This window comes from Armigeres subalbatus, chromosome 2 (assembly GCF_024139115.2).
Source record: "Armigeres subalbatus isolate Guangzhou_Male chromosome 2, GZ_Asu_2, whole genome shotgun sequence".
NCBI classification, from domain to species: Eukaryota; Metazoa; Arthropoda; class Insecta; order Diptera; family Culicidae; genus Armigeres; species Armigeres subalbatus.
In genome coordinates, this window is record NC_085140.1 from 223148490 (window position 1) to 223164679 (window position 16190).

The 16190-nt window shown below is 39.0% G+C and overlaps 1 protein-coding gene across 2 annotated transcripts in view; it reads right to left on the bottom strand.

The window, feature by feature from the left end:
• The window catches only part of LOC134211747 (scavenger receptor class B member 1), a 142603-nt gene that overhangs the window by 114174 nt on the left and 12239 nt on the right, over positions 1–16190 (bottom strand). The window contains exon 1 of one of the 2 annotated variants that reach the window (XM_062688927.1): positions 4745–4763. The exons of the other annotated variant lie outside the window; for it this stretch is intronic. The gene's annotated coding sequence lies outside the window, so the exon portion shown is untranslated. Of the gene's footprint in view, positions 1–4744; positions 4764–16190 lie in introns of those variants that run through there. 2 annotated transcript variants of the gene reach the window in all.

A 16190-nucleotide genomic window follows, 5' to 3' on the forward strand; every position in this document is an offset into this window, starting at 1 on the left:
CCGCCGTTTCCTCTAAACCTGCACACACCGGACACTCGGACGAGGCCGAGGCCTTATGTCCCTCCAATCCGCAGCGTCGACAGAGCTTGCTTCTGTCAGGGCCTTTGCAGTCCCATTGCTTGTGCCTCGGTTCCAGGCACTTGAAGCAAACTTCGGGTTGCTCGTATATGCCCACAGGGCACACCGATCATCCCACCTTGACGCTCCCTAACTTGACTACCTTGGAGGCGTCCGCTGCAGATAACCGAACCAATGCTACTTACGTCCCTGCCGGACCTTTCCGTAGCCGAACGACTGCGGTGGGCGTCTCCACTTCACACTGTCGCCGCAGTGCCGTGACGAGCTCTTCGACTTCGGTGATCTCGTCCAGGTCTTTAACCCTTAGATTCATCTCCGTCGTGAGTGCCCTCACCTTGACCGTCTCGCCTAGGACTTCCTCCGCCAACTTCTTGAAAGCTGCGCCCTTTTGCGAGACGCCCCGCTTCAGCTGAGCGATCTGATAAATAATTTTGGATCAGTTTAATAATGGACAGAGGAAAACTAAAATTCATCAATTTTACAATCAAGCCTTCATGCCAAACACTGTCAAATACTTTCTCTATATCAAGAAGAGCAACTCCAGTCGAATATCCTTCAGATTTGTTGAGCCGAATTCAATTCGTAATTCTTAATAACTGATGGGTGGTTGAATGTCCATGGCGAAAACCAAATTGCTCATCAGCAGAAATAGAATTGTCATTAATATCAACCATCATTCTATTTAAAATAATCTTTTCAAACAGTTCGCTTATTGAAGAAAGCAAACTGATTGGGTGATAACTAGAAGCCTCAGCTGGATTTTTGTCCGGCTTCAAAATTGGAACAACTTTGGCGTTTTTCCATTTATCTGGAAAGTATGCCAATTGAAAACATTTGTTGAATAAATCAACCAAAAAGGATAAAGAGCCTCAGGAAGTTTTTTGATAAGTATGTAGAAAATACCATCATCACCCGGGGCTTTCATATTTTTAAATTTTGTAGCAATCGATCTCACTTCATCCACATTAGTTCCCAACGAAGGGTCAAAAACATTATCTTGATTGAGAATATCTTCGAAGCTTCGTGTAACCTGATCCTCAATTGGACTAGTGAGACCTAGACTGAAATTATGGACACTCTCGAACTGCTGAGCAAGTTTTTGAGCCTTTTCACCATTTGTTAATAAAATTTTTAAGCGTTGGAATTGGCTTTTGAGGTTTTTTTTTTAAGAATTTTCGTTAATTTCCAAAAAGGTTTCGAACTGGGATCCAACTTCGAGACATTATTCTTAAAATTGGTATTTCTCAGAATAGCGAAACGTTTTTTAATAACATTTGGCAAATCTCGCAAAATAACTTTCAACGCGGGATCGCGAGTTTTTTGGTATTGCCTTCGCCTTACATTTTTAAGACGGATCAGTAGCTGAAGATCGTCGTCAATAATAATGGAGTTGGATTTAATTTCACATTTAGGAATTGCAATGCCTCTGGCTTCAACAATTAAATTTGTCAAAGATACGAGAGCATTGTCAATATCACTTTTGGTATCGAGAGGAATATCAACATCAAAATTCCTATCGATATACGTTTTGTATAAATTCCCATCAGCTCTATGATAATAAAAAGTAGAGCGGATTGGATTGTTAATGGTTTCTTGTGAAATTTCAAAAGTCACAGGTGATCAGAGTCAAAGTCATCATGAGTTACCAATTGGCCACACAGTTGACTTGAATCCGTTAAAACTAAATCAATTATAGAAGGATTTCGACTGGAAGAAAAAAAAGTTAGTCCATTGGGACATTGAATAGTATAATATCCTGCAGAACAATCTTCAAATAAAATGTTTTCGTTGGAATTGCTTTGACCATTATTCCGGTGTTTGGCATTGAAGTCACCAATTATGAAAAAAATAATATTGGTCCGAGTTACAATTTGAAGATCAGTTTTTACAAACTCCTTTGCTCCCCATTGCACTGGAAAGCCAAGTAGGCAGTAATAAAAGAGAATTGTCTAAAATTTGTTTCAACAGAAACTCCCAAAGTTTCGAAAACTTTGATTTCAAACGAAGAATATAATTTATGTTTGATACGTCTATTAATGACGATGGTGACCCCACCACAGACGCTGTCAAGACGATCATTTCGGTAAATAAAATAATTTGGATCTCTTTTGATGAAAAGTCCAGGTTTCTTTATTGTTGTTTATTGTCGTCAATCATGTTTGTAGACCGTTTGATACAGATTTAGTCTTATAATATAGTTCTCCGTTACATAAAATTACTAAACACTTTTATCCGATATGAAAATTATATACACCAAGCATTTACTGAGTACGCAAGTTTGTACGATGACTACTACAGGCAAATATGTTTCAGTTATAATGGCAATGTGCACATTATGAACTGATAGGAAGTTGAATAATTCATCTTCCTTACACTTTAAAGAGCGGGCATTCCAATTTAAAACTTTCAATGAATTATTTGGATCCATTAAAACGAAGTCCAATAACAATTCTTTGAGTAAATTTGATAACAACCTGAACAGCTTTAGTTTTGGTATTTGCTTTGAACACTGCATCGATCATGTGATGCAATTGTTCATTTAGAATCAAAGTCGGAAGGAGACATGCTACCTGAGTCGTCAGAACGAACGTTTTTTCCCGTTGAAGAATGGGTATGAAAATCATACATCGTCGGTAAATTTTCAGAAATGAAATTTTGCCTGCCTGCAGCGATGCTTGCATAGGAGGGTGTTCGGAATAAACAAGAAAAAAGGAAATTCTTTGTTAATCGACTTTTAGTATGCCGATCAATGCTGAAATATATTTAATTCAGTATTTCATATTCCGTGTAATTACAACACACTTAAATTCATAATTACAGCTCGGTAATTTTTTTTACTGGTTTTGTTCTGTAAAAAATAATTTATACTGTGAGCTCGGTTAATAATTGTAAAATAACTGATATCTGTAATAATGTTCACCGATCTCTCTGTAAACTGAAACGTCACAAATGTTAATTACCGAGCATCTCGGTTCCCATAGATTTTTAAACATTTTTACCGTGTTCTGTAAGTTATCTTACCAACATCGTTAAATTTTATACCGATTTCTCAGTTAATAGAACTCGTCTGTCGTGATGCTTGATAAAGCGCCATTTTTTTAAATCTTCATCTTTCTTCAAAATGGCTGAGCAAGCAAATCAGATTTTAACTAACAAAAAAATCTAGAATAATGGATATTTCTACCATTTTGTGTGGTAAGTAATTGAGCTGTAACTTCTTTGTAGATATTTACAAATATCACTATATTATCATATATTTTCAACACTTTCCTTACAGATGTTTCTCGATAATGCGCATATCGCTGGAATGCTAGAAAGGACGCTACGCCCCGCAGAACTTACAGCTATTCGTTTGGATCGTAGCATTACGATGAAAGCGCAGCCTCACACTTTGGGATTTCTTTCTCGAATTTTGCTTCTAATGGATTGGATTTTGTTTTCTTAGAATGGATATATGATTACGATACGATGGAAGAACGATTCTCGGAGGATGTGCGAGCAAAATGATATATGCATATGAGAATCTCTGAACAATAAAAATAATGATGAAATATTAGATTTTTCATAGTAATTATTTCTGAAATAAAAAAATAAAAATACAAACCGCTCGGTATTTTTTCAGGGGGGCGCCGCATAAAAAGTACCGAAAACCAGTTAAAAAAGTACTGAGAAATCGGTAAAACTGATTTTTATTTGACATATGATTTACCGGAGTGCTCAGTATTATGTTACCGAGGGCTCAGTAAGTTTTACAGAACACTTCAGTAAATTGTGACATTTCATCGGATAAAATGCAGTACCGAGCACTCGGTTGTCGATGTGGTTTACCGAGGTGACTACCGAGAGCTCAGCTGTTGAGAATTCGGTAATCTGGTAACCGAGCTCGGTAATAAAAATTAAGTGTGAACATCTTACTTACAGTAAATGTTTCCTTTAAATTTATCGTCGCTCAAGCAGAATCCTCAAAGCCTTTCAAATTCGCATGAATAGAATGTTCACTGTTGGCAGCAGTAGCGAGAACCTGACCGTTAGATATTTATGATAGTTCAACAATATTTGGTGGGGTTCAATCAAAGGTAATTGCCTATTTCCGGGGATTAAACCACCCGACTTGGACGTTAGGGTCATGGGTTCGAGTCCCATCGAAGGGAAAGTGGTTACCTCCAATACATTTTCCAAATCAATACCTTCCACATAACGTACATATTCACATATGAGTTTTCATAACATTGTAAATATTTGGTGATTTTAACTTAATTATAGGGTATTATATAAAAAAAAAAACAAAAAAAATTTACGAATTTCTTAGATGTAGTTTGCCCAGATTTTCTCAACACTAGCGGGCACACGCAAAAAAAGCGTTCATGAATTCGTGAACTAACGAGTTCACGGTGTATTTTTTCGTGAACAACAATCACGGATTCGGGAATACAGTCACGTTTTCAGGAACGTTCTGGAAAACAAGACTGGTGTTCCCGAATCCGTGATTGGTGTTCACGAAAAAATACACCGTGAACTCGTTAGTTCACGAATTCAAGAACGCTTTTTTTTGCGTGCACTTATACTAGTTGCTCTGCAACAGCTCACCTTGATTTAGACTTCTGTCTAGTGACCTAACAAGGTTTAATTATAGTTTGGTGCAGATAATAAGGTAAAGTTCGCTTACTTTGTATGGAATATCGCTACTGGTGTGCTAACTACGATCGCCGAAGCACCAACAGACCTTAAAACCAGGACCTTTTATCTAATTTTAGCTAACTCATGTAGACCTCACAAAACTATCTCATGTGGTTATATTTATATTTGCCTATTTTCTATTGTGTCTTTTCTTCCCTTATGTTTCGGTGTACCCTTGCAGCAATCTGATCAAGTGTGCACGGCCGTGATGCCATACGTTGGGTTCGTCACGTTCTCAACAGAGGGCGTGTTTGAAAAATTAAAATTCGACGAACTGCTCGTTACTCTGTGAGAGGTAGGAGCAAAATTTGTTCGTTGAATGTGGTGGGTATGAATTGCTCGACCGACAAATGATTGCGGATTTTGAGCGTTTGAAATATGTTTACCCCTCGAATCTGGTATTCTATTGGAATTTCCCGTCATCAATTTTGCACGGGAATTCAAAACTTTTTTGCTCGAAGGGCATTTCCAGAAATTGGATTTATGATTGCCCCCACAATTGGCGCATTTAAATTTATTGGAATCTTCTCTCACAGGACAGGCGTCCTTGGCGTAAAAGGTTCCAACCCAATGATGCATTTAGCATCCATGTGGCAATGTTTAGTTCCGTGACCCCACTTTTGGCACTTACACACTTAGTTTTAATTTCTGCAGCTCGGCAAAAATCCGCACAGCCGTGCGCCAGCAAAATAAAAAAAACTGATATTCCGGCAAAAATGATGTTTGTTAGCTGATTTTCGGCAAATTATTTGCTGATTTTCAGCAATTTTGACAGAAATCTCGGCAAAAAACATGTTTGCTGGGGCACGGCTGTGCGAATCTCGGTAAAAGTTGACCATTTTGCTGAGATCCCGGTAAAAAATATTAAGTGTGTACGGCACTGAGTGAGGTTTTGGAAATTTCCCCCAGGCCTGCGGAAATGTTCCCATGTAACACGGACATGGGACATGATACAGGCCTTTTCCAAACTTTTTATATTATTTAGTTCACTTGTGTTAAAGTGAACTAAATAAAATTCTTGAGAAATACCCCTCTGGGAAGTACCAGAGCGAGATTTCATTTTCATCTTAATTTCTTGGACTGGTGAAAATCCAAGTAATTGAGAAATTTCAATTTTAATCTCATCAAGTGATTTATCATCACTGGGGAGTCCTTTCAAGACGACTTTGAACAATCGCTCAGTTTTGTCGTCGTATGTGAAGAATTTATGGCGCTTCTCAGTGAAATACGTTTACGATCGTCAAATGATCCCGGCAAAACGCGGCAGTCACCCTTCCTGGCAATCTGAAATGAAAACTTAATCCCCTGAAGGTTACTCAAAATCTCATTCCTAAAGCCAGAAAACTCGGCAACAGATACCACAATTGGCGGAATTCTTTGCTTTTTCGCATGGATCGAATCATCTGGGCTTGAGGTAGATTCGATTTACTCAATTTCGTCATTAATCAAATCGAACTGATTGCTCAGTTCAGTAGGAGAAGTATTATTTCCAATGTTAGAGTTAGAAGGAATATAAGTAAGTCTCCAGCTTACTTCTATTTTTTTCCGCGCTTGGGCACGATCTTGAAACCTTGTTTCTTAGAAGGAAGTGGAGAATTCAAAGACTCCCCCTTCCTCTTGTTTTTATTAATGCTCATTGCTGAGCGTGGAGACGTGACCTTCTAAGAGTTTTTTCCCAGAACGGTGTCCCTGCTTCCATCCGCAAAGAGAGAAAAGAACCGCACCGAAAGCACGATGCGGTCTGGTCATCGAAATTTGGTTCTGCTTTGTACGGGTGAGTAAATTAATTAGAAAGTCGAAGTTTAGATCGCGTGCAGAAATGTATTCTTCAATAAGCAGAACGATCGGCCGGTCACCTAAATTTTGTGCTTTGTGCGGTCTTTAAGCAAGATGACGAGACACAAGAGTTGTTGTTTGCAACGATGAACCGTATACAAGTTATAGCAATATCGCTTGAGAGAGCTTTCGTGGGAAACGGAGCTTTGCGTATTGTATGCAAACCTGCTGGAGATATGTCAATGTGTACAATCTCTTATGGGCAATAGGAAGATATGGAATGTGAAAATATAACATAATAAAATTGTTAATCGATATAACCATCGATAGAGTAGAGAGACTAGTATTTGGAATTGACGATTTGTAACTCAATATAAGTAATCTTATAACCATAGAATAATCCAAGTATTACTTCGAGAAGAAATATTCTCAACAATTCGGACACGGCCGGCGCTGGTATTGCTTATTTTTAGGTCAACAGTTTTTACACATTGAAGAAGTTAGTCCCAAACTTCATCTGTTGGTTCTCGGTACAATTAAAGCTGACCTGGCAGTAACGGAGTAGCAGACGTGGGCGGTCAATTATGCTCATGCTCAACATAAGAGAGCAGATGAATGATTTGGTCGAAAGATCGTTTAAGATTACCTTTGTCCATACAAAATTCCAATTCCATTACCGAATCTATGACAATGAGGTGGCTGACTCGCTGGCAAAGGTGAGCACACAGGAAGGTGAAGTTTATGATAGCTGAATCTCGAACAACGAGTTCTCCCATTAGTTTGTCACAATCCCCTTCAAAATTAGCAACTGAATCGGTCACACAATGAACTTGGACGGTGGGTATTCTCTATAGTTCCTGAAGTTTCTGTGTGATAGTGGTTCAGAGGTGGAGACTTTCTCTTTTATCTCTCCAAACGCACATCTCCACATAATAAAGCTGGCCGATAGCAATAATTGTAGATGTGGAGCCGATTACGATGACATCGATCACGTAGTAATGTAATGCTCGATAAAATACACCTCCAGAGAGCAACTATTGGATACCATTGTGGTCCGAGGTAAACAACACTACAGGTATAAGACGATAGCATACGCTATCCTCCTTCACGTAAGTACAATTATAAATGTTTTATTAGTTTACCCGCGACATGAAAAAGGGACCATATATTTGGTGGGTGTTTCAGATATATTGATTGAAAAGAAAAAAATTCCCATGGAGACACCGTGGTACATATTTGAGTAAATCAAAACACTCATATACGCAGACGACACGAAGCTCTTCGTGGAAAAAAATATGTCTAGCGACTTAGTGTAGTAAAAGCCTGCTCGAGCTAAATATGAAACAGTGTAAGAGTATTGCATATTATATTGAACAATTCAAACACTGAATATTGAAAGATTGCTATGGGAAACAATTTATAAAAGATGCAAAATTGTAAGGGGTAATACGCCTGCCAGACCAAAAACTCACTTAAGTAAAACATTATGATATCCTAACAACCTTGATAATACATAAGTCAATATCATGCAGTTCTAAAATTATTTATAAGATCGCTCACTGCAGATAAACTATCAGAGTTTGAAATCGGATAGATTACCTGTTACAGCTTGAAGCAGCATACTGTACAACATTTGTATAACATTTTATAGTCGTAGCGTCTTTTCAACCTTCTGATTTTTGCGGTGTGAACGATGGATAGTTCTCCTAACTGCTGATGGAACTCATGGTTCATTCACTTCATCTTCGTACCGCACCTCAACATAAATGGTACGCACACATCCCTTTCGAAAACTCCAAGTACGCGTTGGTCCTCCACGAGTATCGTCCAGGTCTAGTGTTCGAAGAGGACTATCGGTCTAAGTTTATTACGACGGCGTATTTCCAAAGTATGGCACGAGACACGATATAAACGGGCGCGGAACAGACAAAACTCGATTTTCCGGAGGAAAAAGTGCCAGCAGGAAGATCAAGATCGTGAAGAGACGGAGCAACTGTATCGTGCTAATAACACACGAAAGTTCTATGAGAAGTTGAACCGTTCACGTAAGGGCCACGTGCCACAGCCTGATACGTGTAAGGACATAAACGGGCGTTGTGGCAGATGAAGATGGCGGTATGGTGATGGACCTGGGAGAACGCGCGTAGGACTTAATTTTACCGGCTCCGGATCTCCAGGAACTCCAGGAGAAGCTTGGCCGGAGCCCCTGGGGTTGACCAACTACCAAGAGAGATATTTAAACACGGTGGTGAGGCACTGGCTAGAGCGCTGCACTGGGTCATTACCAAGGTTTGGGAGGAGGAAGTTTTGCCGCAGGAGTGGATGAAAGGTGTCGTGTGTCCTATCTACAAAAAGGGCGATAAGCTGGATTGTAGCAACTATCGCGCAATCATATTATTGAACGCCGCGTACAAGGTACTCTCCCAAATTTTATACCGTCAACTAGCACCAATTGCAAGGGAGTTCGTGGGGCAGTACCATGCGGGTTTTATGGGGGAACGCACCACCACGGACCAGGTGTTCGCCATTCGCCAAGTACTGCAGAAATGCCGCGAATACAACGTGCCCACACATCATCTATTCATCGACTTCAAAACCGCATATGATACAATCGATCGGGACCAGCTATGGCAGCTAATGCACGAACACGGATTTCCAGACAAACGGACACGGTTGATCAAAGCGACATCGGGTGATGTGCGTAGTTTGAGTTTCAGGGGCATTCTCGAGTCCCTTCGAAACGCGCAGAGGGTTACGCCAAGGTGATGGTCTTTCGTGTCTGCTATTTAACATCGTTTTGGAAGGGGTAATACGAAGAGCAGAGATTAACACGAGTGTTACAATTTTCAATAAGTCCGTCCAGCTATTTGGCTTCGCCGACGACATAGACATTATTGCACGTAACTTTGAGAAGATAGAGGAAGCCTACATCAGACTGAAGAGGGAAGTTAAGCGGATCGGACTAGTCATCAACACGTCGAAGACGAAGTACATGATAGGAAGAGGTTCAAGAGAAGACAATATGAGCCACCCACCGCGAGTTTGCATCGGTGGTGACGAAATCGAGGTGGTAGAAGAATTTGTGTACTTGGTGACTGCCGCAAAGGACACCAGCAGAGAAATTCGGGGACGCATAGTGACTGGAAATCGTACGTACTTTGGACTCCGCAAGAAGCTCCGATCGAATAGAGTTCGCCGCCGTACCAAACTGACAATCTACAAAACCCTCATTAGACCGGTAGTCCTCTACGGACACGAGACCTGGACGATACTCATGGAGAACCAACGCGCTCTTGGAGTTTTCGAAAGGTAGATGCTGCGTACCATCTATGGTGGGGTGCAGATGGTGGACGGCGAATGAACCATGAGATGCAGGAGCTGCTGGGAGAACTATCCATCGTTTACACTGCGAAAATCGGACGACTGCGGTGGGCCGGGCATGTGCTAGAATGTCGGACAGTAACCCAGTTAAAATGGTTCTCGACAACGATCCGACGGTCACAAGAAGGCGAGGTGCGCAGCGGGCTAGGTGGATCGATCATGTGAAAGATGACTTGCGGACCCTCCGTAGACTGCGTGGTTGGCGACGTGTAGCCATGGACCGAGCTGAATGGAGAAGACTCTTATATACCGCACAGGCCACTTCGGCCGTAGTCTGAATAAATAAATAATAATCTCCAAAGTATGCACGTATTCCAGCCACGAAGCGTCTCAAATTTGCTCTGCAGATATCATTTTCTCCTGTAGCCTTGCGAGCAAAGGCGCAGGATTGCCAATCCGGAGATGGCGAGTTCGATTCTCGGTCTGGTCTAGGATGTTTTCGGGTGGGAAACATTCTCGACTCACTGGGCATAGTGTATTCATTGTACTTGCCACACAAGATACATATTCATGTAATGGTGGGCATAGAAAAACTTTCCATTAATAACTGAGGAAATGCTAATAGAATACTATAAAATAGAATAAGTTGGAAAACAGGCCAAGTTCCAGTTGGAATGTAGAGCCATTGAAGAAGAAGAAGAAACATTTTTGAGAACGGTTTTATTGAACCCTCGGCAATAAACTTTATTCGTTTAATTATTCCTTACTGGGATAATAATCATAGTCAGTAAGTTCAAATCACTCTTCAATAGTATTTTAGAGTATCTGACTTATACTATACATTTAGAAGCTCCGCGCCACAATAGATCAAATATCTGGTCACAGTGGATATTGCACCCGACAGAAAAAATGGGGGGGGGGAGGTGTCAGCTTGAGGTGGCCGCCAAACTGGCATAAAAACCCCAAATCTTTTCATACATACTAAAACACAATTGAATCATTTGTTTGAGAAACTGCATAAGTCCATTTTACACTATTTCGAGAAATCAACAAAAAACTGTTTTTTGCAAATTTGCACCGATTCTTTCGATTTCTTCGATACAGATCAATAGTTTTTGGTAAAACTCAACACCCTGGGGCACTTTCAGTGCAAAAAATGTAAGCAGTCTTTCACAATTGCTCTTCAAAGTACGTGGACATATGTAGTTTCTCAAACACACGAAAAAAAATTCATACATCCCTGAACAATATTTTTTTTTCGTATGTTTTGCCAGAATACGTATTTTTATACGTATTCAGAATATATAAAAATCTCATTTTGGCGAAAAATGTTACATATGCAGTTTCTCAAACAAACGGTTCAATTATTGACACACGTTTATAAAATAGTCACAGAACTTTACAAAACAGTCAATTACTTTAAAAATTTGAAAAAAAAACTACATTTACCTTCTTCAACATCTACTTCCGCGCGACCGCTCGTTATCAGCCTTAACCGCTTAGCAAAATTAAAAGCACAATATTATCAGACCTTTCTTTTTTTAAATTATTTGTTAGGGTGTTTTTTTTTTCAATTTGTAGTTAGTGCTGACCAATGAGCAGCTCGAAGTAGCTCGAAGTTGTTCCCGTCCTGCCCATTCTTTTTTGTCAACAAATGGGCATGAGCAGGACAGGGAGAAACTTCGAGCTACTTCAAGCTCTCATTGGACAGCACTATTAAGTTCAAGAACGCCATACTTTTTTGTGATTTACTGTATTTCTTCGAACATTCGAACTTCATTGCCTTTCGCCATACTTATAAAAAGATTATTCTTGGTGTGCCGCTACGAGCATGCTCGAAACAGGCAAAGAATTTAAAAAAGAAAAGTAAGCGAAAACCTTCTTAACTATCGGTAATATTTTTTTTGAAGAACACTTCCTAATTGACTTTATAAATGTTTTTTCGTCATATTTATTTCAGGCAGTTAACTTTGACCTGCTTTCCGCTCAGTAGAATTAGTATGCTGGCAGCGTTGTGTAGGAATTTAGATATTGCCTTTTATTCATTATATATGGCAAAGTGCTTAGTGCTTAAAACCATAAAAGCGTATGGTAACGTCCTTCGCTAGAGCTTTCAACAAAGTACGCAGCTAAACTAAAGCTTTCAAAAGAAAAGCTGGAACGATTGAATGAGGAACGCTTGATACAGGGTGATCGACTCAGTTCAACACGCTTCGAAAATCTATATATATAAAAACCAATCTATGTATGTATGTTCGCTAACTACTTCTGAACCACTTGGCCGATTTCAACCAAATTTGGTACAGACATTCTCTATCCTCAGAGGAAGTTAACAAAGGGGTGGGATGGTCATGTAGAAAAGGGGGAGGGGTGGTGGGAGGGGTTTTGTTCAGAAAACGAACAATTCTGTGTAACTTTCAACTCCCAGGACCGATTTCAACCAAATTTTGTACACATATTCACTACGAGGAGGTAATCATATGGGAGGATTTGGGAAAGGGGGAGGGGTCTGGAGGAGGGGTTTTGTTTAGAAAACGGGCAATTCAAAGTAAATCATGAACCCCTGTACCGATTTCAGCCAAATTTCGTACACACAATCACCATCATAATCAATATATACCAAAGGGGTAGGGAAGGACATTGGGAAAAAGGGGAGGGTATAGGGGGAGGTGTTGTCTTTGGGAAACGAGCAACTCAGTGCAACTCCCAACCCCCAGGACCGATTTCAATCAAATTTTGTACACATATTCACTATGAGGAGCCGATCGTACAGGAGGGTAATTTGGACAAGGGGGGAGGGATCTGGAGGGAGGGGTATTGTTCAGAAAACGGGCGATTAAGTGTAACTTCTGAACCCCTGTACCGATTTCAACCAAATTTGGTACACACATTCTCTATCCCAAGGAGAAGAAAACAAATGGGGTGAAATGGTCGTTGAGAAAAGAGGGAGGAAAAGGGAAGGGGTTGTCTTTATGAAACGAGCAATTCAGTGTAATTCCCAACCCCAGGATTAATTCCAACCAGATTAAATGATTAAATCATTTAATCTGGTTGGAATTAGTCCTGGGGGTTGAGAGTTACCTATGATTAAAGGTTATGATTAATGAATTATTAATTTTTGACAATGATGACTGATAATGATTAACGATTCAATTCATTTTTGACAATAATTAACGATTATGAATAATGTAAAAAAACCGTTGGAGTATGATTATCAATTACCGATCGTGATTAAATGTTGATACACTATGTGTATGATTAATGATTAACGATCGATATGATTAATGATTGATGATTATGAATGATCAAATTGAATGATTTGCATAGTGATCCATAATCGAGTAACCTTTATTACAAATTTTAAAAGGTATGGAATTTATATGATTATGATTAAAGATTAATAAACAAAAGCAAGGTATGCAATGATCCAATGTTCCAGCATAACTTCTGTACCCCTTGCCCGATTTCAACCGATTTCAATAATTTTTCTTAAGAAGGCGAAGATGATAGGGATGATATTTTGAAAACGGAAGGTTGTGGAGGGACTAGCATTGTTCAGCTCTCAATCACCTCAGTGTAACTTCTGATCTCCCTTTAGCCTATTTCAGTCAAATTTGGAGCATACATGGTTTAAGGATTAAGGGTGGGAAAGAGGCGGGTGTGGGGGAGTTGTATTGTTTAGTTATCGATCAACTCAAAACTTCATCGAAATCATGGTTTGCCCAGTGAGAAGCAATGATTAAAGTGTTTCCTTCTGGATGGTAAATTTGTTTAAAAATAGACGTTTTTCCGGAATAAGGCATCGGTGTATGTTTTTCCTTCTTTAGAAATAGACGTTTGCCCGGAATAAGGCGATTTTGGGTTTGATCCCTTTTCAAAATCAGTCAATGTTTTCAAATGTATTCTGCCTTTTTAATCGAATGATAAAGTATTAATAAGAAAGCACAATTATCCTTTTGACCAATTGGTTTATTCATTTTCCGATTGTGAGAAAACTGCGAATTAAACTGGCAACTCTGAGCAAGGCCGGGTACATACAGCTATTAGCTATCTATATATCTCGGATACTTATTCAACGTATGTGACGTATGTGATTTTGTAAACAAAATTTAAACGTTGATTTCTGCAATCTGATAGCACTCCCACGCAAACTATCGCCACATACAGGTAGGGGAGGTTTCGGCTACATGTTCGTTGTATTGGTTTGCGGGAGTGTCATCATATTTGACAAATCGACGTATGCATCTTTGTTTTCAAAAACACATACGCCGTTTTTAATAAGTTGCCGCGATATATAAAAATCAAAGTTTGTATGTTTGTGTGTGTGCTCCAGCCTAACTTCTGAACCCATTATTGTATTGTTTAGTTATCGATCAATTCAACCATTTATCGAAATCATGGTTTGCCCAACGTAAAAAGCAATGATTAATGTGTTTCCTTCTGGATGGTGAATGTGATCCCTTCTTTAAAAATAGACGTTTGCTCGGAATAAGGCATCGGTGGATGTTTGTCCTTCTTTAGAAATAGACGTTTGCCCGGAATATGGCGATTATGGATTCGCTCCCTTTTCCAAAATCAGTCAATGTTTTCAAATGAAATCTGCCTTCTTTTGATCAAATGATGAAGTATCGATAAGATAACGCAATTATCCTGTTGACCAATTGGTTTATTCATTTTCCGATTGTGAAAAAAAAAACTGCGAATCAAACTGGCAATTCCGAGCAAGGCCGGGTACATAAAGCTAGTTACATATAGAAATCATGGACTTTTGATAGCTCTAACGAAGACATGGGTCGTAGCTCGACTAATAAAAAATATGTTTGTGTGTGCATGTATGCGAGACCCTAATATTTGCTTTTTTGTACACTGTATTTAACGTTAACCTTGAAAGTTATACCTCAACTATATTTCAATAATCCTGATAGAAGAACAAAAATTTAAATAGTTTTGATAAATATCTTATTGAAAAGCCCAATGAAACCGAGTATCTTGGCTTGACCCTAGACCGCAAGATTTTTTTTTCCAGACATCATGTTGAGGGGTATTGAATTTTAACATAAAATGGTTTTCTGTACAATAAGACCAACTGTTTTACCGGTTTTCAACAAAAATGACCAATACTGACTACCCTAGTTTCGCAAAGAAAGGAGGATCCGCAAAGCGTTCGTTAAAGTCAACTGAGTTAAGTCGATTAAAGTCAACTGAATGACAACATAAATATGAATCATAAATACTCAACAACATTTCCGGAAATTTTTCAATAGCCTCCCATGTATTGTGTAATCGGGGCTCTCCACATTTATACGGACCAAAAACGCACAATAATAATTACAATTATCGCAAGTTGTGAATATTGGATGCGGAAATGAAATAAAATAATTAGATACTTGGATAGCTTTTCAAATGATACATGTGGTTGAACAAATGGTCTCATACCAGGATCCAAAATCCTTCAAAATATAGCAAATGTGTGATCCTCACTGAATTATGATGTATCAAATCTTTGCATCAAGATCAACTTTTGCATAGCAATACTTATGAATAAAAAAGGCGTGTATAGAATCAAACATTTTGTGTATAAAAAAACCAACCTAATTCACCAAGTGGTCATACTGCCTTTCTCACATTTAGCCAAAACACCAACCTTATATGGCGCTTATATGTAGTTCGATTCCATTTTCTTGATAACTTTTAAACGCAATGGTTTATCGTTATTAAATTCAATAGTGATCAACAAAGCTGTGTCCCCTGTCGAATGCAGCTTGTTGCGAGAAAATCGGTAAATAAAAAGGCAAAAAAGTAACAATTTTGCATATGCCAAGTTCTTACAGATTTTGATAGGGTAAAGTGCCCAATAGTGGACCCCCAACCAATAGTGGACCCTTCAGCCATTTTTGCATTATTACAGCACAATGTAAATACTTTGCTATGAAATTTCATAAGGAGAACCTACCTTACAGTTCTATGATTTGATTACATGCATTGTAAATGCTGTGGAAAGAAAAATTAGATGACTTTTTTTAAATTCTTTAAAAAATAAACACGAGAGTGTCCATTATAGGAATATTTTGGGGGGTCCTTAATAGTGAAGAAGAACGTCCCGAAACGAAACATGAAAATCAAATGAAGTGTCGACTATAGGGAACCAATTTCCTATTATGGACCCCCAGGGGGTCTACTATAGGGCAAGTTCAGTCAGACTTCAAAATGTTAATTTCAACGAATAATGCAGAACTTGTTATAAGATATCAAGCAGAATTAATATGTTGAAAATTTCTACTATTTAAGATAGGAAGAGCACAATTCTGCTACTAGGGGGTCCACTATTGAGCATTTTA